Below are 27,115 nucleotides of genomic sequence, written 5' to 3'. Positions count from 1 at the left end.
AGGCGGGAGGAGCTTTCTGGAAAGGGCTAGACAATGCAGGCTTGAGGCCTGGGGAAAGCACTGTCAGGGGCAGGGAGCAAGGGCAATGCTGGGGGTCTGATATGGTGGAGGCAAGATGAGAGCGTGTCTGAGAGGCACGGCCAGGTGCCTCCAGGCTGTTTTATGGCCTCTCTTGGCTTCTGTGTGGCAGGCTCTGGGCTGGGCTGTGGCATCCACCAAATGACACATAGCCCTGGACTTTAGGGAGCTCCTGGACAGCGGGGTAGATAAGGTCCCATTGGTTCTTAAGCTTGGGGTACTCATGCCTGTAATCCCAGCAGCTCAGGAGGCTGAGGCAGGAGGATCTCAAGTTCAAAGCCAGCCTCAGCAACTTAATGAGGCCCTAAGCAACTCAGCAAGATCCTGTCTCTAAATAAAATATAAAGAGTTGGGGATGTGGCTCCATGGTTAAGTTCCCCTGGGTTCAATCCCTAGTGCAAAAAAAAAAGCTTGAGGGTGCATCAGAATCTTCCACCAGAACTTCTGATTTGGTAGAGCTGGGTCGACCTGGGAATTCGTATTTCTAGTAAGTTCCCAGAAAGGACAATGCTGTTGGCCTAGGGCCACAGTTCGAGAACCACAACACAATAAGATGCAGAGAACCACGCCATTGGCCATGGAGAAATGGATCAAAGAAAACTCTGGGAATGAGGAGAACAGAAGAGGAGCTTCCAGAAGAAAGAAATACAGACACAAAAACTAGAGGGGAGGTAGAGGGCAGAGACCCATTGGCTGAGAGCCAGGGGGAGGCTGGTGGGCCACCTGCATGCTGCACTCAGCCAAGGAAGGGGGACTTCCTCCTGGGATTGCTGGAGCAGCCGAGGAGTTCTAAATGGAGAAAGCCCCTGGGGGATGTGCTAGATTGTTGAGGGAGTGATCCAAACTGAGGGTGACATTGGGATGACACGTCACAGTTTGTGAAGCACCTCCCTGTGTAGACCACCTGCTTCATCTGCCCAGCAAGCCTTCGAGCTCTGATTCAGGTTCTTATGGACCATCCACCCCGCAGGCCTCGGGCACAGAAGGGCGATGAGGCGCAGAAGGGTGGAGTCAGTTGTTCTAGACGGTGGCAAAGGCAGGCTAAGATCCCAGGCCTCCGACTCTACCTAATTGCACGATCCTACTTCCTCCACCAAGCCCAGAGCCAAGCACACTCCTCCCCATGTTTCCATTAAATAAACGTCTCCATCTTTTTCATACTTTTAATAATAGTCGGAAGTAAATCTGGTCACGTAATGTGAAAAAGGTAACAGTCCCAGGTCAGGAAATCCTGTTGCCTCGAGTCCCTTGGGAATCTTGACTTTCCCACTCTGACCCCACCGGGATCCTGACCTTTGGCACAATTGGCTTCCTCAGGCAAAACTGAGGCTCAGAAATGCTGGGCCCTGGGCCAGCGTCTGACCTTTGGCCTTGAGTAGCGTCCCTTGGGGAAGAGGAAGCCGTGGAAAGCCACCCAGAGTCTCCTCCGCTCCTGGACTCTGCCCTCTGCAGGTGGGTTGAGGGGACAAGGCAACAGCACAGGCCTAGGAAAAGAGAGAAGCGCTGTATGTCCCGGCTTCTCCCACACACTCTGTACGTTGAGAGGCACCTGGACGGGGACCCATCACCTCTGGGCTTCTGTGATGTTGCTTGGAAAAGCAGCATGATGAAGAAGTGAAGTGGGAGTTCAGGACAAGAAATGGCCCTTGGAAGGTTCTAGAAGAGCAGCAAGGTGGGTTCTGCTGTCTTCTGTAGTAGGAGAGAAATAAAGAACCACTTCATTCTCAGGTCACACCACCTGAGCACACAGGAACCAAAGATTTTTTTTTTTTTTGGTACCAGGGACTGAACTCAGGGGCACTCAACCACCGAGCCACATCCCCAGCCTTACTTTGCATTTTATTTAGAGACAGGGTCTCACTGAGTTGCTTAGTGCCTCACTTTTGCTGAGGTCGGCTTTGAACTTGCCACCCTCCTGCCTCAGCCTCCCCGAGCCACTGGGATTACAGACATGCTTCATGGACCCATGGCCTCTTAGGGAGAATCTAAGCCCTGCCCACTCAAGCCGCCTAGACCATTGATTTGTTAATTCATTCGCTGGCTCATTCATCAGTCAGTGGTTTTATTTTTATAACAAATACAGCCCCAATTTGTTTTCACACATAATTACCTCTTTTTCCAGGCAATGGCTCTGCAAGTTGGATGGTTTTAGCATTTTTTTTTTTTATTCATGCAGTTATCCATTCCTCCAGCACACAGTAGTAGAGCATCACCAAAGTGACAGGCATGGGTGGGTGCTGGGACTGTGACACAGTCCTGAGCTTTGAAGAATGCACAGTCAGGGGGGCAGACTCGGATAAACAATCATACGTGAAATTTCTTAATTATGATGATGAGAAGTGCTTTGTGGGAGAAAAGCTAGATGACAAGTGGTCCTTTCACAGGGAGCACCATTGAAGCCTGGGGTCCATGGCATGTTCTTGAAGGGATGGACTTGGAGCTAGGAGCTTGCAGGGGCTCCAGTCTGCCATAGTGCCCACCAGGGCCACTCATTCCCCATCAGTACTAATACTGCCCTGCTCTTTCTTTATCATCATGCAGAACTGACTTTTCATGCATTGATGGCACCGAACTGAGCCTACATTTGGGGTTGGATTTGTGCTGTCTATCCTCGGAGGCAGACATGTCTTCCCATTGACATAATCAATGCTTTCTGAAAGTCCAGCAGCTGGTTTTGATGCTCTGCAGCAGAGATCCCAATCTCCTCTTCCTATGTGATACCTGATGCATCCCATCCTTCTTTTGACGTCACTTGGTAGATCCCCGGATGATAAGACCTGACCCTCACACCCTCCAGGAACTCTCAGTCAGATGAGACAGCAGTTTCCTAGACCATCATAATGTAACGTGATGAGGGTTTGCACGGGGTGCTACAGGGGTCCACAGGAGGATGCCCAGCCTGGCCAGGGAGTCAGAGAAGGCTCCCTGGGGGTGAGATTGCCTGAGCTGAGCATGACAGGATGAGAAGCACACAGGGCCAGCATCCGTGGGGAAAAAGATCAGTGGCTTAGAGACTCAGAAGTGTAAGAGAGAGCAACATCCTTCCTAGGAATGAGGGGCAGTGCAGAGAAGCTGGACAGCAGAGTGGTAAGGGGCACCTAGCCCAGTGCGGGCATTCAAGAAGGCTTCCTGGAAGAGGTGGTACAGGAAGATAGACAACCTGAAGAGCCAATGGGAGCTGACCCGGGAGACTAAGGGAAGGACATCACAGACACAGAACAAAGGAACTGCATTAGTTAACAATGCTGTATAGTAAATCACCCCCCCCCCAGGAGGAACTTAAAATAGCCATGATCACGTATCATACATAGCTCGTGGTTTCTGTGGGTCAGTGTTTGGGAGCAGCCTGGCCAGTGGTTCTAGCTGGGGGGTTGCTGATCTGGGCTCACTGGGGCTGGAGGATTTGCTTCCAAGGTGCCTCACAACATGCCTGGTCACTGGGGCTGGCTGTTGGCTCCAAGTGTCTCCTCCCCTGCCAGCCTCTCCACAGAGCGGTTCGGTGTCCTTGGAGGTGGCAGCCAGCTTCCGCCTGGGCCAGGGATGCAAGAGACCAAGGTGAAAGCCGCAATGTCTTTTGTGACCCAGCCTCATAAACCACGTCCTTCTGAATTATTCCAGTTGTCACATAGGTTAGTCCTGTTGCCTGGTGAGAGGGAACCAGTGTGGGGACTAGCTGAGACCCCCTGCTTGGGCACAAGGTAAGGGAGTGCCAAAAACTCAGCGAGGAGAGCAAGCAATATTTTGAAAAATCAAAAGGAATGTGAAACCATCCCTAATGCATAAATAAAGCCAGGGCCAGACAGGGCTGATGAGGGTGGGCAGAGTGAGTGACCCGGCAGGCGTGAGATTGGATCCTGAACACGGGCAGAAGTTCCAAGTGGCAGGTATCACTGCAGGCCACTTGGAGACTGGCCACCATAGGGACCAAGCCCCAGAGGCAAGGACCACTCCCCAAGATGCTGGTCCAGACCATTAAGCCACAGAGGCCCCAGCTGCCCAAGGCCCAGGGACAAAGAGGTAGATGGATGGAGAACTGTCCCTCCATTGACGGAATCCCTGCTCAGCCCCAGCATACACGACAGCCCCATTTCCAGGAATTTGGGGTTGGGGTTGAATTAATTTCTCAGAGATGGTGTCACAAATTACCCAAAATGGGGTGACTTGGAACAAGAGGAAAGTGTCCTTTCAAAGACTTTGGGAAGCTAAAAAAAAGTCAGAAATCAAAAAGAGTCAGCAGGCTGAGATACTTCTGTGGGACCAACTGGGGCTGTGTGGCAGGAGCTGTTCCAAGTCTCTCTCCTGGTGTCCGATGGCTACTGCAAGCTCTGTGGTCCTTGGCCTGTGGCTGCACCATCCCATTCTCTGCCTCTGTTACTATGCAGTGATCTCCTTGAGTCTGTGTCCAAATCTCCCTCTGCTTAGGACACTAGTTATTGAATTAGCCCCCCCCCCACCTCTGCAGTCCAGTATGACTTCATATTAATTTGATTACCTCTGCAAAGACCTTCTTTCCAAATAAAGTCACATACATAAGTTTGGGGGTGAGGATTTGAACATGTTTTTTTTTTTTGAAATACAATTCAACCCGCAGCAGGGGTATAGGATTATTCGAATGAAGCGTTTGCTACATCATTCAAATTGGAAGGGAGACAAATATTTTAAAATTCACATTTCACGCATCTGCTTTTTAAAAGCACTAACAGGAAGCATAAAGTGCTGTTGAATGAAAGTGAAAAATCAATAAAATATCTACAGTTGTCCTCCCGTATCTGCGTGGGATATATTCCAAAACCCCCAGAGGATGCCTGAAACCATGAATAGCACCAAACCGTACATACACTGTGTTTTTTCCTATGCAAACACACTGATGATGAAGCTTAATTTACAAATTAGGCATAGCAAGAGATTAGCAATAATAAGTAGTGATAAAATAGAACAAGTATAAAGATAGATTGTAATAAAGTGACATGCATGGGGTCACTCTTGAAAGAGGCAAGACAGCCAGGCATGGTACCACATACCTGCAATCCCAGTGACTTGGGAGGCTGAGGCAGGAGTATCTGAAGTTCAAGTCCAGCCTTACAGTTTTCAGATCTCATTTGACCATAGGTAACTGAAGTAGTGAAAAACAGAACCGTGGATAAGGGGGGGGGGGGTGACTGTGGATAGCCACAGAATGGAGGCATTTCCATTCTATATTGTGAACTGATGGGGGAGAATAACCAAATGCATGAATGAGGAAGGAAGTTTCTGGGTCCATGGGAACTGAGGCAGACAGACAATCTCAGAGACACAGCAAAAGAGGAAAGATAGCAGCAAAGACTTTGAGAGACAGGGTTAGTCCCAAGGGCTCCAGGACTCTGCCACTTCCAAAGCCCCCTTGAGGATTTGCAAAACTGGCCTAAGGGGGAGTCCTGTCCTTGAGGTGAATGACCTGGTAAGATCAGGATTTGGTCTGAAGGGTGAGAAGTCTTCTGCTCCATACAATGTCGCTCGGAATCCATCAGACCTACTTTGATCTTCAAAAAGATAATGTCAACATTGTCACAAGTTGGAAAGACACTGAAATGAATTTCAAGTCCAAGGATGACAAACAGGTTTTCTCTGTCCACCACTGGTGGCTGTCTCAGGCAGGACACTGTGGGAAGAAGACTCTAAGCTCAGAGAACTGCAATCCATTAGTGATGTCTGCCCCAGGTGCGGGAAGGAGTGCAGCATCCTTTTGTTTGCTTTTAGATCATGTGCAAATGTAGTCTTTTGAGAATGATAAAATGGAGGCCAAATAAGAGAAAAGGACATACGTGAGGTCTCCTTGCCAGTTCATAGTAGTATGTAGAGATGCTCTGTTCCCCACGCTCACTCCAAATCGGGTTCTCTTGCTGTTGTGATTAGCATCAACAGCTGTCCTGTTGCATGCAGTGACCCTATCACTTCCTCTTTCTCACTCTGCGTGCAGTTAGCAAGTCTGTCCCCTCCGCAGTCACTTTCTCTCCAGCTATCCACTTATTTCCATTTCACCTTCACCCTCCTAGTCCAGGTCATTTGCCCCAGGGGACAGAAGGGAACATCTGGAGGTGTTTTTGGTTGTTAGAATTTGGAGGATTCTGTCCTCTAGTGAGCAGAGGCTAGGGATGCTGCTAGACACCTTCCAGTGCACAGGTAGCACTGCCCCCAACAACCAAGTAGTTACCATCCCAGCATGTCAACAGCGCCAAGGCTGAGAAAGCACACCCCAGTCTAAGCCACAATCATCTCTTGCTTATTCAAACTCAAGGGCCTCCAACACAGCCTTCCTGTCTCCATTTACAGTCCATTCTTTCCCCCGAAATCAGCATGATCTTAAAACCTAAATTCTATGCCTACTTGCACAAAGACCCAAGCTCCTCACCATAGCACAGGAAGACCCTGCATGCTCTGACCCTGTCCACCTTTCTAGCTGGGCCCTCCTCCACCTGCTCCATCTCTACAGACTTACTCAGCGTCCTGAGGCCCCAGAACCTATGCAGAGGCTGCTCCCTATGGAAGGTGAGGATACATCCGCCTTCCACCCAACCTTTGCCTCATGACAATTACTCATCCTGATGATCTCACTGCTTTCTTGGAGCTCATCAATTCATTGGGGGTAATCTTTCTTCACTTCCTGGTCAGGTCAGAGCCCTCATTGCTTGATATAGTTTATATCTGGAGCGTCCCTCAAAGGCCTAAGTTTTGGGGGCTTGGTCTTCAGGTTAGTACCACTGGGAGATGGTGGGACCTTTAAGAGGTGGGGTTTTGTGGGAGGAAGTTAGGTCTTTGGGGGCGTGACCTTGAAGTGGATTGTGGACCCAGCCCCCTTCACCACTCCCTTTGTTCACCACAGGTCCAAAAGCAACAGTCCAACAAATCATGGATTGGAACCTCCAAAACCAAGAGTCACTACCACCTTTTTCTCTTTATAAGTTGATTATGTTGGGAATTTTTTTTTTTAGTAACCAAAAGCTGGCTAATACAGTGTTCTTTTCATAGCATATCTTATCATCTATAATGACATACATATTTAGCCCCTAGTAGGTAGAAGTATCTTTTTTGATCAAACTGTTTAGTATCTAGAACCTAGTAAACGCACAATAAATATTTGTTGAATGAATGAGCCCCAGACCTCTCTACCCTTTGAAGCTTCATTCACTCTATTACAACAGGGTCTCTACCTGTTCTGCTTCTTTTCTATTTCTTTCTCCTTCAAACTTTTCCTTCTCCCCATTCTTTCTTCATTAACTGTCATCTTATGAAGCAAATGGCCACATGTAAGTGTTTATTGTGCTGATTAAATGTCGTTCTTTGTTCTGTGAAACAAATTCAGTTGATTTTATAATTTGCATATCCTTCTAATGATGTTGCCAGGAATGAAAAATAATCAAATATAATGAGCTGTCTATGCTGGATGGACGCCTGGCTCTGCCTGAAGGCAGGCACTGGACCAGGTGGCCTTGGGCTGGGAGTCAAAGTCAGTGGCCAATAGTTATCCAGTCCCAGCCCTAAGGGGGATGCAGTTCCTGGCTCCACAGCTCTGCCCAGGGCTGGCACCTTCTCAACCTGCCGGTCTCAGTCAAATGTCATCTCCCCAGAGAAGCCCTCCCACACCAACCATCTAAATTAGCCCAAACACCAAAAACCCAATTCAGGAAGCGGAGTACAGAGCTGGGAGGAGGGGGCCCTTGAGGACACTGCAGAATTATCTATCTCCTCACTCCTGACATATGAGAGAATAGAATGTTCCTGTGGGGTAAGTCCCTCTTCATCAGATGTCATATTACTTGCAGTTGGAAGCACTCCAACTTAATGCATTTTTTTTAACCACATGTATCAGTCAACTGAGGATGCCATGACAAAGAACCCCAGACTGGGCCATGTAAATAACAGACACATATTGACTCACAGTTCTGGAGGCCGGAACCCCAAGATAAAGGTGTTACCAGGGCTGGTTCCTTCTGAGAGCTATGTGGGGAGGATTTGTACCAGGCCCCCTCTCCTCAGCTTATAGATGGCGGCCTTCTCCCTGTGTCTTCACATGCTCTGTTCTCTGTGGGAGTCTGTGTCCAGATTTTCTCTTCTTATAAAGACAGCAGCCATATTGGATTAGGGTCCACCTGATGACCTCATTTCAATTACCTTTTTTAAGGACCCCATCTCCAAATATAGTCATATTCTGAGGTAATGGAGGCTATATAGGAAAATAGAGGGTGGAGAAGATGCCATTCAGCCACAACACTGCAGATCTGGAGATATTTTCTTTCTTTCTTTGTGGTGCTCGGGATCAAACCCAGATCCATGTATATGCTAGGCAAACACTCTACCACTGAGGCACATCCAGAATATTTTCTACCAACCAAAGCTGGCTCCTGGGGATAGAGAAGAGGCCAGGTCATGGAAGCTATGCCTCCTCCAGCCTCCCACAGAGTAGAGATGGTTGGCGAAAGCCCAGCCCAAGCAGCCAACTGCCCAAGGGAAGAGAAGGCAGAAGGACTGGCATCTTGACAACCAGAGGGGAAACACATCAATAATCATAAAAACCATGGCTGTGACAATAGTGACCGCCACTGGTCAGCACCCTGAGGGAGGCGTTACTCTCGTCTGTGATGAAGAGTCTGGGCCATTCATGGCATGCCCAGAGTCACATGGCAGTCATGGAGGTGCCCTCTCCTGTCAAGAAAGAACCTGCCACTGAGCACCCTCCAGATCCACCCCCACTTCCCAGGTGAAGCGGAACACTCTGGGGTAGGCCCCAGTTGGGGCCTGCACAGGCCAGGGTCTGAGGGTCTGGTCCGGTCCAACTCAGGACTCCTCTGAAGGACGGTGCCTGCAACGGCCTCTCTGTAGAGCTGACAGAGATGCCCTCAGGTTGCACCAAAGTCAGAAGCTCTCCCACCCCATCCCGCTGCTCCCTGCACCTTTTCCTCTTTCACAGGCCACACTCCCGATAACCCTGTCTCAGCCTGGAGGGTCTGGGAACAAGAGCCAGAGCTGGGGTCCTTGAAGCCTGGTGGGTGAAGCTGGCAGTCCATTTCACCTAGCTGAACATGCATGTGGCCCAGGCACCCAAGGCCAAGGGCCAGAGAGGGTGAGGGCACTGCCCAAGGTCACCAGCTGCTGGGAGATAGAGCCAAGGTCAGAGCCCTGGGTCTCTGAGCCACCTCTGAGCCCCTTCTATGAGTGTGGATCTCATGCCCCAAACAGCCAACCCAGAGCTTCAGCCTTGAGGGGTATCTGGGAAGATAAGGCCTGATTCGTGGGGGTGGGGGGGGTCGAGGTGTGTCACTGAGCTGCTGAGGCATCAGGGAGCTTTTGATGCCCTCCCCAGGACCTCTTATCCATAGAAAACTGTGTGTCCCCAGCAGCAGAGCACACAGAAGTGGCAGGAGGCTAGGGGATGAGAGTAGCTTATGCTCTTCCCGCTTTTCTGCACTGGCTTTGCCAAGTGAGGAGGTGTCCCTCATCTAAAGTGGGCAAGAGCCTGGATCCCCCACCCTGGTCCATTCGGACCATGCTGCGTGGGAGCCGGAGTCAGATGCATAACACACTGATTTATGGCAGTGAGGAACGAAGACCCCGTTGAAGGGCTCTGGAAGCTGGCTGATGGCCTCCACCATCTCCAGGGCTAATTAGTTTTATGGCCAACCAGAGGGAAGGCAGGTTTAGCAGTTCGGCCTGGCTCTGTGGTTCAACAGCACGAAGCACAGCTGTTTATATTCCTGGGGCTCCCAGGTGGACTTCCTCCCTTCCTGCATCCCTCTTGCCCCCCTTCCCTCTTCCTGTGGCTGCTTGATCTGGACGACATGAGCATGACAGGGCATGATAAGGTCTCTTCTAGGGATAGCAGGCAGGGGGAGACTCCACACCAGCATCCGGGATATGGCTCTGCTCACACCAAGGGTGAGACTCTAGGGAGACCCTTGAAGCAGGGGCTTGACTTGTCCTGTGAATGGAAGGAAGCTGTCTGCCCACCCACATTTTGGGAGCGGCTCAGTAGAATGTTCCCTGGGAAGCCCCAGTGCCCACCTGCCTACCTACCCCTTCAGGTACACTTTCCAAGTCCAATGTCTGAACTCAAGGCCAGCCCTGCTCCTCTTCCAATGATCCCCACCCCCAGCGAAAAGCACAGTCCTGATGCCCTCACACATGATAATAGCAACCCACTGGCACTGGATCTGTACAACAAAATGAACAGTGTATAAGTGTGTGTTCCTTGTCCTTGTAGCCAGACAATGATGGAGCAACACCAAACAAAGGCTCTGGAACCAGGCAGATCTGGTTCTGCTACTGCAAGTTATTAACCTCCCAGCCTTGGTTGGACTCATCTGTAAAATGGGGATAAAAATGCATCCTGATGTTATTGCTATGCTTAAATGAGATAGTACAGCAAAGTGCTGATCATGACTCGTGTCTGATCAGGACTCAATGGATTTATTAATATTCATTAGGAACAGGGAACCAGATGGGAGGTTCCTATTCCACTGACACAGTGGCCCCTTCTGGCAGTCTGCTTTCCCGAATACTGGTCTCACAGCTGTAGTTACTCACCTGACATCTTTGAAGAGTTTTTATAAACAGAATCCTCTTACACACATACACTAGCAGCCCACGTGCATCAGCTCATATATTTAGGGACATGCCGGCACAAACACTTGAAATCACTCCCGTATATGCAAGCGTCTTTGCAAATATATACCTTTGCACATTCAGGTGCATGCACATATGCACACATGCATGCATCCTGTGCATGGTGCACACACATGGTCCTGCAAATACACACACACACACACACACAGGCACAGTCTTGCAGGCATGCTGACTTGCAAACACATGCACAGGTTCCTGCTTGAATGTCACACACACATATGGACCCCTAAAGACACACGCCATGCATGTACACACAGGTCTCATGCCTCTTGCACAGGCTGATAAACCCCAGAGTGAGGCCAGGGAGCACAGTCAGCTCAGAGATAAGGAAAGGAGGCAAGAGGAGACTTTTAGTGGCTCAAGGACATCTTGAAATACAAATAGCCCAGCCAGAAAGGTGCTGGCCAGCATAATGGACCTGACACCCATGCCCTCTCCCATGCCCCCTTCTGAATCAAAGTCTTCAGGAAACGCACCTTGGTAGCCCAGATGTCACATGAAAAAGCCACAGTGAAGACACAGGTCGCTCTCTGTACTTCTTCTTCAGGGTCAGGGTGAGGGGGTCAGATAGCTGGAGAGTTGGCATTGGAGGCAGCCCTGCATTCCTGTCTCTGCCACTATCATTGAACCCTGGAGCCCCCCAAGGACCTTGGGATATGGCTGCAGACACTTTTCTTCAGTATGGTGACCCACCATGCTTCATGCTGTGCCTGACTTATCTGCTGGAGCCCTACCACTGTAGGGAGAGGGCAAGAAGCCAGGTCCTTGAATAAGAGGCCTAGTAGGAAAGAAAGAGGTTCAAGAGTCTCAGTGGCTTTCTTCCTCAGAGTGTTCAGACCTGGGCAAGTAAGACCTTGGCTTCTGTTGGGTCTCACCTCGACAACTTGGGTAGAGAGAAGGGAAATCAATACTAATGCCACTACAACTAATAAAACTGTGTGTCATAAAATATATGGCAATCATTGAGTTGTACCCTTCAAAGAGTGCATTTTATTATAGGTGAATTATATTGATATAAAGCTGTTTATATCTCTCTCCTGCTCCCAGCTCCTATGTCAGGCATTTGGCAAGGTTAAGTGGATTATTTCATTGGGTCAAGGGTGGAGCTGGCCACAGACCCCCACTTAGCAACTCAAGCAGGCTCCGGCTATCCCTTCTTCCACCTCCTCAGTCAATATTCAGTGTATGAGCCAATGGAAAAGATGCCCAGTACCTAACAGGGCTGGTGGTTCCTAAACTCCAGTACCCAGCTGTAGCAACTTCAAGGATGCTTACTGAAATGCCGATTAGGGGACCAGCTAGTTATCCCGTGAGCACCTGGCTCTGGCCACCAGCCCAGCAGGCGACCCCTGGGGGTGAGGCCGAGGCTGTGAGATCTGGGGGAGGGAGGGATGGAGCGGGCGCCCGTGCACCCGGGTAGGACGAGGCTGAGTCACAATGCGTTTGTGCTCGGGTATTAATAGAAACATAAAACCCGGGATCAGCCATTTCTTCCCCCTCTGGACAAGCCCGGACGACACAGGGCCGCTCTTCTGTGACTCTGACCTCTGCCGCATATTAAACAAGAATCGGGCGGGTCACAAGGACACCTCATTAATTCATCCTCCCCGCGGTGGGGGACGATGGGGAGGGCGGAACAACCGAGCAGAACTCTTCACGCCGCAGCGCTACCAAGGTTAACTAGCGCTCCCGGTGGAGGACAAGGGGGAGGGGCCAGGGTCCCCAGGGGCGGGGCCTCGGTGAATGGATAAATTAGCGCTTCCTTTGTTTGCCTGTCAATAGGTGCTTCCAGGGGAGCCCTGGGGGCTGAGGAACTTTGTTTGACAAAAGCGTTTAAACAATCCCCCTGCAAAGCTGTTTGCACTTTTCATTTGCTCAGCAAACCTGCCCCTCAGAAATAGCTTTGGGGTAAACTCTGGCCCAGCTGCTGCCCAGATTGTCACCTAGCCGGCCCAAGACCTGCTTTCAGAGGGCTGCTTCGGACCCTCCCCAAACAGGACCGGGGCTCCAAAGGTACACAATGCCCAACAGCAGGAGTGCACACTCAAATCACACCCCATATGACCTCATCTTGTTGGGCAAATGAGAGTTAAACATCCTAGTTCAAGTTCATTCTTTCAGCTTTGTACTTGACTTTTCAAAGGTGGAGTTACTGCAGGGCTGTCTGCTCTCAGGAGGATGCCCCTCCTCCCTCCTCCCTCCGTCTCTTTGCCAAGCTGCAGTAAAGGGATGCTGGCCCCCAGGGGTGTGGGTTGGACCATCTTGCCTGCAGCACACCCCGTGGTGTAGCTTGGGATCCTGCCCCAAGTCTGTGTACTGCACTGGAACCATGCAGGGACATTCCTCGGGATCTGCTACTGAGTCTCCCATTCCAACGCTGTTGCCCAGTGTACTTGGGACCCCTGATGTCCCCTGGCATGGCTGGCTTCTCCGCAGTCCTTGATTCTAAAGCTGACCCCTGACAAATTCACCAGCGATGCTCAGCTCCCTTTTGGTCCCCCTCTGCACAGTCTGGAACCTAAGAACCTAGGAGTGCTAGGCTAGGCCTCTCAGGTGCTCCCTGAACCCTCATCTACTTTGGGGGGCAGATGCCAGTTGCAGAGGTTGGACCTTTAACCCCAAAAGTGCAGGGTGTAGGAGATTTCTTTCTTTTTCCCTCCCCCCCACCCAGGGTAGCCTGGCATGCCAATGGCCTATGTCCCTGTGGAACACAGAAACCCCCTCAGCCCAGTCTTTTCCCTCCTGATGTCCTTCTTCTGTGGCTCTGTCTCATCTTCTGGTCACATTCTGTGTCTTCTCTACCTTACATCAGCTTAGAGCAAACTCACACTTGGTCCCCCAGGTGTTACACTTGATATATAAAGGGCAATGTGCAGAGCACAGGAAAGCCTAGATTTGGGGATATAGCTCAGTGATAGAAGCATTTGCCTAGCATGTGTGAGGCAGAAGGTTCCATCCGCAACGCTGCAAGAAAAAGGAAAATGAACACCCTTTCTCTGTGGGCTTGAAGATCCTAGACAGGCTCTCTGTTCACTTTCTCTTTGTGTCTTATTACAACTCTAATCCTCCCTGAGGCACTAGGGGTGTCTGGCAGTCTATCAGAAAGGTCACATACAAAGAAGTGGGGGGGGGGGGAAGCCAGGTGCATGCCTACATTCTGAAAGTTACTCCGGTATCTACATGAATCTGCCCTAGGGAGGTGTTGGTTAGGGCACTGGGTTTAACGCAGAAGTATTTGGAGATGGCCATCTGAGCCTAAGGATCTCCTAGCATCTGGGGTGGAGGGTGAATGGCTCTCTCCACTTCACAGGAGTGGCCAGATGCCTCTTGGGCACTTAATGGCCCATGTTGACCCTGAGAGCAGGAGTTCCCCTGCCTTCCACTTCCTGGCAAGCTTGGGTGAGAATAGTAATGCAGACGTTGATGGACACTGTCTGAGGGTATAAAGGGCAGAAAGGGATCCTCTCCCAAGTGTGGGTTTTTGATGGGCAGAAAGGGTAGACCAGGAGGACAAGAGGAAGTCCTGGCCCCTGGGCTACTTAATTTCCCGGCAGGGGCTGGATTTTAAGGGTCATGGGAAAATGTGAGAGGAAGTAAGAATCTGGGACCAATAAACCTTTGACTCCCTCTTCCCACCCACGGGCCCAGCTGTGACGGGCTCCTCCCCCTCCTGCCTCAGTTTCCCTACTGCAAAGTGGACACCAAACTGGATTCAAAGAGTGTAGAGTAGCAATTCTGAAGCACTTAGGAAATCAAAGCCATCTTTTTTGTGCTGCTGAAGAAGGTGGAACGCGTGAAGGTCAAGATAAAACCCACGGAAGAGGGACGGGGGAGAAGCCGCACTGTGTTTTGTTTGTTGCCGCCACTGACTGTTGCCTCAGGAGCTGAGAACGTGGGCCCTGGTCACGCTTGCCTCCGCTCCAATCCTATTACTCTGTGTGGCTGGGCTCCGAAAATAGCCCCTGCCAACCCCATCATCACAGTTCAGCGTGTCCACCACCGGCCCCTTATTGTTCAGTGGACACGGTCATGGTTAACCCCTCCTCCACCACCTGGGCTGAGATCCCACCTTTGGGGAAATCATTTTTCTTCTGGTTCCTTCTTTAACTCCACAGGGAGATCCAAAGGGCGACACCTGGACACAGCTCCCACCTGGTTCCGATTCCTTTTAACTCCCACAGTAAACTGCCCGAGAAGTTGGGACTTGATCCACACTTGGTGGTGAAGTGACTTACTTAAGGCCACCAATCAGGGCATGACTGAGCCCAGGTTCAGAGCAGGCTGTGTGATTCCAAGGTTGGGCTTTGTCACTATGCTGCTCTCCAAACCGGTGCCACCTCCCCAGAGCCCTGGTCCAGCCCCCCTTGATTAATACCCCCTACCCCCGGCAGGCGCAAGGGCTGTCCATCATGACCTGGGGCGTTGGTATAAAATGTACATTGTAGGTCCTAGGCCCCAGACAGCCTGACTCAGTAACCCCAGCGCAGTGTCCAGGAACCTGTATTTTTTACTAGCACTACATGAGAGTCCAATCATAAAGTACATTAGGATCACGACTGACCTGAAAATCCACCTTTGTGGAGCCCATCCTGACATCCAGCATATTAACATGTACCACTGAATTTCTTTTCACAAGTCAGTTTTGCACATAAGAAAATGGATTCTCTGCACTGTATCCGATTGTTTCTCAAAAGAAGATAATCAATCATTTTTACAGCAAAAATAGCCCAGGAAATGCACAACTGAGTCATACAGACCTGGGTGTGGTGCAGGTCCCCAACAGGGAAGCTAGGAGGCCAGGGGTTTTGAGCACAGGATTTGGGACCAGGCTGACCCAAAGTAGTAGGGGCTTTGAATGAGCTGATGTGGGTCACAGGGTTAGCACAGAGCCCAGCTTTAATGATAACACCTGAAATACACTGAGACCTCAAAATGTGCAGGTCTCAGTGTCTTGATGATCTGCTATTTATAAACCCATTTATTTGCAAAGTAGATTCTGCTATCATCCCACTTTGCAGGGAAGAAACTTAGGAACTGAGAAGTTACTTGGTACTGAAGTGGCATAGGGAATCAAGCATCTGCTTTCAGAGCTTTTGTCCCATCATCATTAGTCATCTCTGTCCCCAGGGATGGAGGAGTCCTGATATGATTGCTGGAGAGCCTTGGCCGACCACTCAGGCCACCCTGGTTTCTCTGTCTGTCCCGGCGGGGACTATTATGGTTCGGATCTGGAATGTCCCCCAAAGGCTCATGTGTTGAAGTCTTCGTCCCCAGTGCAGTCATGTTCAGAGACGAGGCTTTGGGGAAGTGAATGGGATCATGAGGGCTCTGACCTCATCAGTGGATTAATAATCTGGTGGCATTATTGGGAGGTGGTGGGAATGGTAGGGGGTGGGACCCAATTGAAGGAGTGACTTCTTGGAGATATACTTTTTGGGGACTACATCTTGTTCTTGGCCCCGTCCTTTCTCTTTCTGCTTCCTTGCTTCCATGAGTAGCTTTCTTCTACCACATCCTAGGCCCACAGCCAGGAACCAGCCCACCATGAACTGAAACTTCTCAAGCCATCAGCCAAAATAAATCTTTCCTCCCCTGAGTTGTTTATGTCAGGTATTTTAACCACAGAGATGAGCATTGACTAACCCAGGGACCTTCTGGCCCTGATTCATTGGAGGATGCTCCCTGCTGGGACCTGCTTATGGCAGCCTCTGCTCCAGCCACCCTGGTTCCTACAGGCCACATCTCTTGGGCTCCAAGCCCCCAGGCTGTGTCAGGCCTGGCTTCCTTGCAGACTGCCAAGGCACACGGCAGAGCGGTACCTTTTGGTCGTTTGGGCAGCAACCTCCATATCTTGCCCATGCTCTGATTCTATCCTGGCCAGTCTTTGCTTGTGTACTGTTATCATTTCAATCAATCTTCTGGGGGACCTGGGGAGGAAGACACCAAGAGCTCATGCCCCTGAGAAGGACAGCTACCTTCCCAAGTTTGCCCACAAAGTCACAACACACCTGGGCCTGGGCTCAGCTTCCTGCTTCTTGTGATGTTCTCTCTTTACAGCCCGGGCCACAGGTCCTGAGGTCTTATGGGCATGAGAGAGAGGGTAGTCTGCTCCTCAGAGAGGAGCTCCAGGACTAGGGGCAGTGGTTTCTAGGCCTTGGGAGACCTGAGGTGAGTGGATATCCCCCAGTATAGGCCAACTGTCCCCACTATGGCTGGAGACCAATGGCTGCGTAAGGACCACTTATCTCCCTCAGACTACCAAGACTTTTGTAGGAAATTTCCACTTCATCTCTGAGTTCTCGGCCCACTCTACTCTAGTTCTGGGATCTGCCCCTTCTATCCTCTCTGCCAGTGACCAGTGGGCTGGCTGAAGTCCCAGAATGCTGTACACTTCTTATCTGCCCCATATGCGTGGACCCAGTAAAGCTCCCATAGTGAAAATAGTGTTCAGTGTCCCCCCGAATGACGGCCCATTGTTCTGAAAATTCACCGTTGGCTCTATGACTCCCAACATGCAAATGGGGTACGTCAGAGGAACTGGCACCAAGGTGCACATGAGCCTATCAGAACTCCATCCAAGAGAATCTCATCAAAGAAGAGCACAGCTCCCAAACCACATGGACCGGTGCCTCACAGGTCCTTAACAGCTCTAGGAAGCCCAGGGCTCTCTGCTCCTAGGCATACAGGGGCCTGGGGACCAGTCTCCAGCCACTTCTTGGTTCTGTGTCCTTCTTTGTCAGTGGGGTCTCCTCAAGGGGTGAGAAAGACAACCTCCTTCAGCTCCAGGCTTACTTCCCCCCTGCTGAGAATTCCCTGGGGACAGAGAAGTTCCTTGTGCTAGTCCCTGCAGTGAGACATGTCATTGGTCTGCCTCAGGGTGTCCCCACTCGTGAACTCCAATTTGGTCCTAACTTATGAAATTAGCTCCTCCATTATCTGCACTGAGATAGGGGGACACACGGGGCCTAAAGAAGGATCCAGGTGCTGTTGCCTGAGCCTGCCAGAGAGAAGGAAGTGTGGCCTTAGGGAGCACCTGAGAGGAACTGGCAGGATCCTTACCATCCTCCCTCAGCCCACTCCTGTGTGACCTTCAGAACAAGGGAGAGGGGCAGAGAGTTAGGACAGATGGGGGCTAAGCCCAGACACACCCATGCATTGTCAGTTGAAAATATCAAGTCGAAATGCCTTTAATATATCTAAAATCCCGAACGTCATGGTGTAGCCTGGCCCACCGTCACTGCGTCAGGGTGCTTCCATTAGCCTACAGATGGGCAAAATCATCTGACTCAAAGCCTGTTTTGTAATACAGTGTTGGGTATCTTGTGGAAATTATTAAATGCTGAAAATGAAAAGCAGAAGGGTCGCCCTGTGTTGCTAGCCTGGTAAAAGGTCAGAATTCCAAATTCCAAGGAGGTTTCACACCACAGTGAAGTTGAAAAAGTATAAGTCAAATAATCACACATGGGGGAACCATCTGTATCTCCTCCGTTGGGCCATTTCTGATGATTCCTCCTTGTCCCTAGGCCCAGGTTCCTCTGTCTATGTCTGCCTGTCTGTCTGTCTGTCTCTCTCCCCTTCCCTATATCGCCCAAATAGTAAGGTTGTCTGTTGGATCCTCCATTAAATAGAAAATCTCCTCAGACCAAGAGATCTGTATTAGTTAAAGCATCAAATCCCCCCATTTCTTGGTTCTGTGTCCTTCTTTGTCAGTGGGGTCTCCTCAAGGGGTGAGAAAGAAGACTGACCCCAGCATCTTAATACAGGAAGTTGATTTTTCTTATACACAAAGATCAAGGCTATGTTCCTGCACCTAGTGGCTACCATCTTGGATAATGTCACCTTGGAACTCCCCACTGGATTTTCTGGTTCTGGCTGCAAAACAGAGAAAGAGAGAACACTGGGGGAGAGAACAGTTTTGAGTCAGGCCTGGGAAGTGCCCTGCATCTCTTTTGCCTACACTTGTCTGACCCAAACTCTTTCCCTGACCACCTCTAACTGCAATGGGTGCTGGGAACTGTAAGCCCACAGGGCACCCTAGAGGCAGGGAGTGAGTTTGGTGAGTGAGTAGCAATCTTTGCCACACAGGGCACTGACTCACCTCTGTGCTTCCCAGACCTAGGGGTGCCCGGCAGCGGGAGGCTGGCATATGGGAAGGGCAGGCATGACTGTGATTAAGAGATGTGCATTCACAGGAATATGGATGGGGCAGTGGGAAACCGAAGGGTCAGGAAAGCCTAAGCAGATCTCTCCCCTGCCCCCGGCTGCTCTGTCTTCCTGGGAACATCTAGGAGATTCAGGCCACCTCCCTGACCCAAGATTCTCCTACCAGGACCCAAATACAGGGGAAAATGCAAAACCTCAAATACAGGCAAATGACATCCATTTAAACAGCCAATATTGACCCTGTGAGGAGATAAGCAGGGTACAAAGTGCAAAGCACTCTGCCAAAACCCCTGCCAAGTGGAGTGGGAGGCTTTCCTCAAAGCTGAGGGCCTGGGGTCAGGGACAGAGTGGCAATGACCCCTTTCTCTGACTCCACGTACTAACCTGCCATGCAGCAAGGGGGTTAGAGGCTGCCCTCTAGGGTCTCTGTCAGGAGGTGGAGATGGCCACTGAAGGACCCCAGGGTCCAAGAAGGAGTGGATTGGGGAGCCCAGCTAGGGGACATGGTCTTGGACTCCCATCCTGCCTCTGTCTCTCACTTATGGGCTTGCAACAGGCAGGCTCCATTGCTGCTCTGGGCTTCTGTAGCTTCCAGAAACAATGAGAGATCTAGCCATAGTGTTTCCCAGGACATGGGGTTGCTGGACCTAGATTTCCTACCAGTCTGGTTGACTTGAGATGGACTGTCATCTCTGCTATGAGTGGCACAGACTTTAGCATGCCTTTGACTGTCAGAGGGCTCAATTTGGCCTAATATGAAAGGAGACGGCTGGGTGTAATCCCAGCGGCTCAGGAGGCTGAGGCAGGAGGATTTCAAAGCCAGTTTCAGCAAAAATCAAGGCTGCTAAGCAACTCAGTGAGACCCTGTCTCTAAATAAAATACAAAAAAGGGCTGGGGATGTGGCTCAGTGATTAAGTGCCCCTGGGTTCCATCTCCAGTGCAGAGGGAGAGAGAGAGAGAGAAAGAGAGTGAGCACAGGGGAGGGAGAGGGGGAGAGGGGAAATCTGCAGACCTGGGACTGGATGAGAGAGGAGGACAGACCCTGGATTTATGCTGAAGTGACAGTGGCACAATTAAGATAGACCACCTTCCTGGTAAACCGGGTCCATCCCACCCCCACTGCTAAGAACCTGAGGTCTGTGATGGTTACACAAGGTCAGTCTGTACTAGAAGACTCTGAGTTTCTTGAGCAAAAGAGGTGAGCCGGTTCTGGGAAGGGCCCTAGAAGACTCGTGTGTAGTGTCTGCCAATTTCCTATGGCATGCACCACCCCCATGGCCGTGTCATGCTACCCACTGGGTGCCGTACCTGCAGAGTTGGAGAGAGAGATGGGCACATTTGTTCAGTGACCTACGAGACAGCTCCAGCTCCATACTTGCCAGGGCCCATTTACCTCTGCACCTCCAGGTCCCAGGAAGGGTCTGGTGTGGTGCAGTGCTTGGTGTTCTTTGAAGAATGAATAAATGGCGACTAGAGGTCTGAAGACTGAGACCACTGGAGCCCTTGCTACAAGCCTCAGTCTGAGGCTCTTCTCTGGGGGAGCAGATGGTGATACAGGAAGGAGGAATTAGAAGTCACTGCACAGCACACTGGACCCAAGTATCCTCAATTCAGAAAACCTCCCTCTCCACTAATCTGTATAGATAAGGGTAAGTTTCTGGGTCCCCCTCTTTCCAGGTGACATTACTAGGAGGACTGGAGGAAGGCACCAGAGAAAGCTTGTTTACCCCATGTCCCCTCTCCATCCCCACAACACATGCTACATCTCCCCTGGAGATACTTCTTCTCTTGGTGGCCAACCCCACCATGTCACCAAGAAAAGGGGAAGAGGGACTTAGGTCTATAATTTGGGGCAACCTTAATGGCAGAGGCCACTACAGGTGGTATGGAAGGCTCCCCACTATGAACCATTCTCCTATCTGCTTCCCCCAGGGCAAGAAGCTCCAGTTCCTTCTGGCCCATGACCCTCTAGCTCCCTGCTAAGAGCTGTGGGAAGCAGCAGGCTGCGGCTGTCCTGAGCTTGTCTCCACCGGCTGCACCAAGCACATTCTCCTTCTGCTCAGGTCAGACCCTGGGTGAGTGCATTGGAACCCCCAGAGCAGGCAGGGGCATCCCCTGAGCCCGCCTAGCAACTGACCCTGGCCAGCACTGTGGGCTCTGCACTGTTGGGAACTCAGGCAGGGCTCTGCTGAGTGGTTCTTCTGCTCCACATGGAGGACTACGGTTGGGCTGGTCTGGAGTGTCCATAGGGCTTCACTGGCAAGTCAGCTAGCAAGTTGGCACGTCTGACTCCACATTATGGGATGGCCAGAGGGATGGTCCCAGGGCATTTGGGCTTCTGCATGCCAAGCAGAGCTGTGTGGCCTTTTCTGATAATGCTCAAAATGTACCACATGATTTTTGGCTCCAGGTCCAAGGAGGAAGGAAATTTGACTCCACCTCCCAACAGGGGAGTGCCAGGTCCCAGTACAGAAAAGTGAGGGGTAAGACATACTGTTATGGTCCCTGTTAAGGCCACAATACACCCAGAAGTGGAACACCATAGCCAAGTTTTCATCCAATTTCCTGTCTTTGGAGTAGCCTAGGAAAGGGTAGGCTTGGATGGTCTGATTTAGAAAGCATTATTAAGAAAATGCTGGTTTCAGCTTTCCAAGATATTGTTTGAGCAATTACTATATGCATGGTCTATCTGTTTTCTTTCTCATAATAACTCTATGTGGTAGGGACTGTTATTCTTCCCCTTTTACAGATGGGGAAACTCAGGCACATTAGACACTATTCCCAGTAACTTCCCTGGAAGACTCACAGACAAGATGCAGACCCCAGCATCAGGCCCCAGATTATAGTCACCTTTCTTGGAAAAGACATGTGGTCAGATAAAGCCAACTTGCCTCCAACACCACCAGTCTGACCACAAGCCGACCTAGACCAGAATGCTAACAGTGCCATTTGTAAGCCATGTCACTGCACACCTGAGCTCCTTGTCCATGAAATGGGATAATAGTGCCCACTTCTTAGGCGAGTGGCAGGGTAACATAGAATCATGTGTAGCAGGCAAGAACAAACATTGAGTCTCTTTTGTTTTACCCCTCAGGAAGGAAATGTGAAGACAGGCATGTAATAAAACCATAGTTCCCCAAGAGGGTGGGGACATTGGAATTCTTCTGATGCTAGGGTTTAACCCCAACAGTGAAGGGGCTGGGGGTGCAGCTCAGTGGTACAGCACATGCTTAGAATGTACTAGGCCCTGGGTTCCATCGCCAGCACCAATGTGATAGGGGTCAGTTGTAGCTCACATTTCCCAAGCGCCCACTGCATGCCAGGCTTCCTACTAGGTTTCACCTCCCTGAGCCCTTCCAACAAAGTTACAGGGTTCCCTAAAGTAACCTGAGATTCAGGGGCGCAAGTAGTACACCTAAAGCACTTACCACCAAAGAAAGGTGTGAGTCCAGTGTCCTCTTATTTCCTGGGTCCCTTGCATCATTCCATGGCTCACAAGAGGTACTGTTGAAACACTGTGTGCTGAAGAAAATAAGTAGTTTTGGAGTAAATCCTGGGAGGGGAAAGGACAACCTGCTGTCAGTGGCACTGGGGAGTTCTTGTTCTCTGGCTGATTGGTATCAGACTCAGCCTGAAAGCCCTGCCTACACCATGATGGCCCAGTAGCAGCCCTGCGAGGGTAAGGGCTTTGTCTTTGCTGGTCATTCTTATATGTTCTTGGAGCTTTATACAGGGCTTATACACCATAGGTATTCCATAGTCACAGAAAGAATGGTCTGATTAGCAGGAGACAGGGAGGTCCAGGAGACACTTGTGACTCAAAGATTCACCCAGAAGAGGAATCTGCATAGGGTCTTTTGTTTGTTTGTTTGTTTTGAATCAGAGCTGCCTGGATAAATGGACACCTTCTTTACAGCGGAGTCCAGGATTTTCCACGAGCATTTTGCTAACCAGAGAAATGTCACTCTTTAGTTGAGCGTAAACAATCACGTTTCAAGCATCACCCCAGATGGGGGAACAGGGTATATTTTAGCAGGAGACACCCAAGGAGCACAACTTTCAAGACCCCAAAGATAGACTGCTTCCAGGTGAGGAGTTGTGGCATTTTACAGACCTCTCCACCCAAAAGGGGGCTCCAGACTTGGTTTAATACCCTGTTGTCTTGAAATTCTTAGCTTTTCCCGAAAGGATCTTCATTTCCACTTGGCATTGAGCTCTGCAAATTACGTAGCCAGCCGTGCCCCAAGAACTGACCCATGGGGGGTGGGGGGCTCATGTTGGTTATTTGTTGAGAGGATCTTGTGAGCAGCAGTCACCACACCATCCATGCTGCCATTGATATTGCCACTTAAATGTCACCTACCATGCACCAGGCGTTGTGTTAGATGCTGGAGAGGCAGAAAGAGAGTCCTGCCCCCACCATCCAGGAAAAGGAGAAATTTCTTTTACAACTGCTTTTCTGTCCCCTCCCCAATCTTCTGTCACTTATGGAGGATGACTACAGCCACTAATATACATCTACCTCCTTCTTCCATCCTTATAATCTTTCCCATTTACATGGAAAATAAGTAATTTTCCCAAGGTGAAATAGTGAGCGCGGCACACACACACACACACACACACACACACACACACACACACACGGATGTGGAGGCAGCCAGGCCTGCAGAAAGGACCTCAGCAAGCAAGCTGGGAACCTCAGAGAAGCCACCTGCTTTGGGCATGTTTGTCCCAGGAGGTCCCACCCTGGGATCGTGAAATGAGTGGCCTGAATCCTGGTCCCCGAAAGGACCTGGGGAGACCTGGCAAGCAGCAGAGGGGACAGGAGCTGAGCCTGGAAAGCGCCTCCCGCTCCCTGGCGCTCCACATCTGCCAGCGCTGGGGGCTCGGGGCGCGGAAACGGTGTCGCTGCGCCCGTTTCCGCCTCCTCGGGGGCTGTGCGAGCGGCTGCTGCTGACTGCGTGTGAACAGGGCTTGTTTTCCCTTCACTCCCTCGGGCTCCGTTTTTCTGAAGCACTTCCTTCTGTTGGCGCTTTGGGAATATTCATTCCTGGCTTGCACAGAGCGCGGTTGACAGTTGGGCTGGGAAATGTACCCGCGGCTTAATTAGGGCATCACCAAACCTGCCAAGCTCCCGCCCCGCCCCTTCGCGGCTGCCCCGACCCCTGGGACCCCAGGGCCTGCCCGCACTCTGAGGGAGATGGCATCGCTGCTCCACGGCTGCCAGCAAAAGCAGCGCTCCTGCTGCCCACCCAAGGACCTTGGTGTCCCCCAGCCTGTCCTCACCTTCTCCTCCCTCCTAGGATCCTGTCTCCAAGGTTCCAGCCAAGCCAGATAGTCCACCTCTTGCACACTTGTGTTCTTTCTTTGCTCCCCTGGGGAATGGCCAACTCTCCTAATAAATTCCTTTTATGCTTATTCCCTATTCCTAATGTCCTAGGGCCTGGCTGCTGCTGTGTCCTTGGATCCACCCGGGGCAATGGACACATGTAGCTTGCACCTGTTTTCAAGGAGCTGAAGGTAGCCTTTATAGGAAGGCTGGCTCTCCAATCATTGGAAAGCAGAGATGGACAATCTCCACTTAGTCACTCCTGGGCAGGAACCAGAGAAGCCCTCACTCCTCCAAAGCTTAGAAGAATATTACAGAGGGAAGCTGACTAGGTTGAAATCAAATGTCAGCCCGTAAAATAAATATTGAAAATTCAACCGTATATGTTATTAAAATCCTATTATAAAAAAAACTAGAAAAATATTTGCAACATGTATGGAAAAGGCTGAGTTTTCTTAAATGCTAAATAAAGCTCTCCCACAGTGAGTGCAAGATCAACAGCCCAGGGGGGCGGGGGGAATCCAGCAAATAGCAACAGACGCTTCATGCAAAAGAACCCTAAAGGGCTTCTTAAGAAATGAGGAGACCTTACCCACCTTACCCACAAGGACAGAAATGTGGAGCTGCAGAAGGATGTTGTGATTTAAATCGGGGAGAGACACAACTCCCGGATGTGTGGCCCCCAGGGAGAAAAAGGTTGCAGGGAGATTTCGGGATAGGTTCTCACTAAGGCAGACAGCCAGAATTCCAGTGCCATTTTTATGGCCAGCCTACTCAGAAGGGAGTCAAGTGTTTGGGTAAGCGTAAGAGCCTAGTGTGGAACTTCCAATCAAGACTCCGTTGGGCTGGACACACACCTGTAATCCCTCCCCTCGAGAGGCTGAGGCAGGAGGATCACAGATTCAAAGCCAGCCTCAGCAACTTAATGAGGTCCTAAGGGACTCAGCGAGTCCCTGTCTTTAAATAAAATACAAAAAAGGGCTGGGGATGTGGCTCAGTGGTTAAGCGCCCCTGGAGTCAATCCCCAGTACAAAAAAATAAAAGACTCCATGCAAATCTCAACTCCACCACTTATTTCCCAGCTGTGTGACCACTGGCAACTTTCATTCCCCGAGCCTCAGTCTTCCCATCTGTAATCTGAGGGCATGATGTGTTTCCTGGGAAGATTAAGGTGTGGTCAGGGGAGGGAAGGATTAGGGAGTAACACAGATGCTTTCAGGGCAAAGCCAGTGGGGAGGGAGGAGGGAAGGGTCACTGTGGGGAAGCAGAGGGGCACGTGAAGCTGGGAGAGGATGCCCTGGGGTTGAAGATGGTCCAGTTTCATGGGAACTAGGTTCACTGAGGACAGACTCAGGACCCCAAGGAAATGGGATGAAGATGGAGCCGGCCTTGGAGACCCGGATATTTGGCAGTGAAGGAAAAGAGAGAGCTGTAAGCAGGGATAGGATACAGATGGGAAGAAATGTCTACACTGAATTTAGGATGGAGGAGATGAGAATAAGTGCAGGCTGGGAAAATAACCTTAGGTTCCCAGGCTCCCTCCCAGCATCTCCCGGTCTGACCCTTGACTAATTCTCTTAAATGGCCATGTTTTATATGATCCAATGGAGCAGAAGTCAAGTTTGTGCTCAAAGAGCTGGGATGCACCTAGAAACCAACAGAGAGTTTTGAGCCCAAACCCAGCTTCCCAGAAATTAGATGAACTTGGTGGCATTTAAAACAAGACAAGAAAGCCAGGGGAACAGTCTAGAGCATCATAAGCTAAAGGCCCAGCAACACAGCTACTGAACATTTCTCAAAGACATAAACTGAGAAACCTGCGAGACTCCAAGCCCAAGTCTGAGAGGGCAACTGGGATATAGGGACCAGATGCTGGATATGTCCTCTCCTGCTCTCAGCATCTGTTGGGGTGGGGCTGGGTGCTCTTACTCTTGCAACGCTGGAGAGTTTGCCTGGGGCGTCCAGCAGCTGAATGCAGGCTCCCCAGATCCTGTAGGGTTGCTTTCCTCAGTGCCTTTGGATGTCTGGCTTCCATGGAGTGGAGAAACCCTACTAAGGGTAGATAGAGGAAGGGAAACATTAACAGGGTTTCAGGGCTCACAAACTTCAGAGCCCCAAGGAAGGGCACTGGGGGAAGGGTTTGAGGAAGAAATCAGGGCAACTTTGAGGACCTCGGAAACAGGGATCTGCAGGCTTCCAGCTAACATCCCTACCATATTGTGCCTTGGTTCCCAGCGAGCTGTGCACACTGGGGACAGAGCTAACAGAAGTATCTGATTGGCTGCCAGCCAGTCAATGGATGGTGCCCTCTGAATCCACTCCAGGTCCAGGCTGGCTGGGCTCATGGAGGGTAGATCCCATTCCAAGAGGAAGCAGGGCTCAGCAAGTAGATGAACTACCATTAGCTCATATCTGGGTCATCCTGAATTTCTTGTGGGTCGATGCCGGAAGCTGAGTGATAGATGAGTACCTGAAGCAGGTCAGCTGACCTGGGCTCCAACCATCCCTGAAGAGTTACGTGAATGCAGTGCTTTCTCTCTTCCAGCCTCAGTTTCCCAAATTGCAAAGTGGAAATAATCATGTGCTTGTCACAAGGTTTTGTGAGGAGAAAATGAGATAATAAACAGGAGAGTGTTCTATAAACCATAAAGCTAGTGGCAAGTTATTTTATTTCATACCGAAGGGAATGAATGTTCTTAGATTTTCCTTTACATGGAAACTTTAGTTCAGCCCTTAGCTGGTATTGGGCACCAGGGAAAATACATGCAAATCTTTCTGGGGGATGCACTGAGTTGGCCAATCCTAACACTGTCCCTAGACGGAAGTGGGCTAGCCCTTTGGGTCTCTGTTTCTTCATCTGCAAAAGGGATGGGTGATGCCCACCAGTT

Source organism: Marmota flaviventris, chromosome 11 (genome assembly GCF_047511675.1).
Source record: "Marmota flaviventris isolate mMarFla1 chromosome 11, mMarFla1.hap1, whole genome shotgun sequence".
NCBI lineage: Eukaryota > Metazoa > Chordata > Mammalia > Rodentia > Sciuridae > Marmota > Marmota flaviventris.
The sequence above is the reverse complement of the archived record's forward strand: the minus strand, read 5'-3'. Positions refer to the sequence as shown.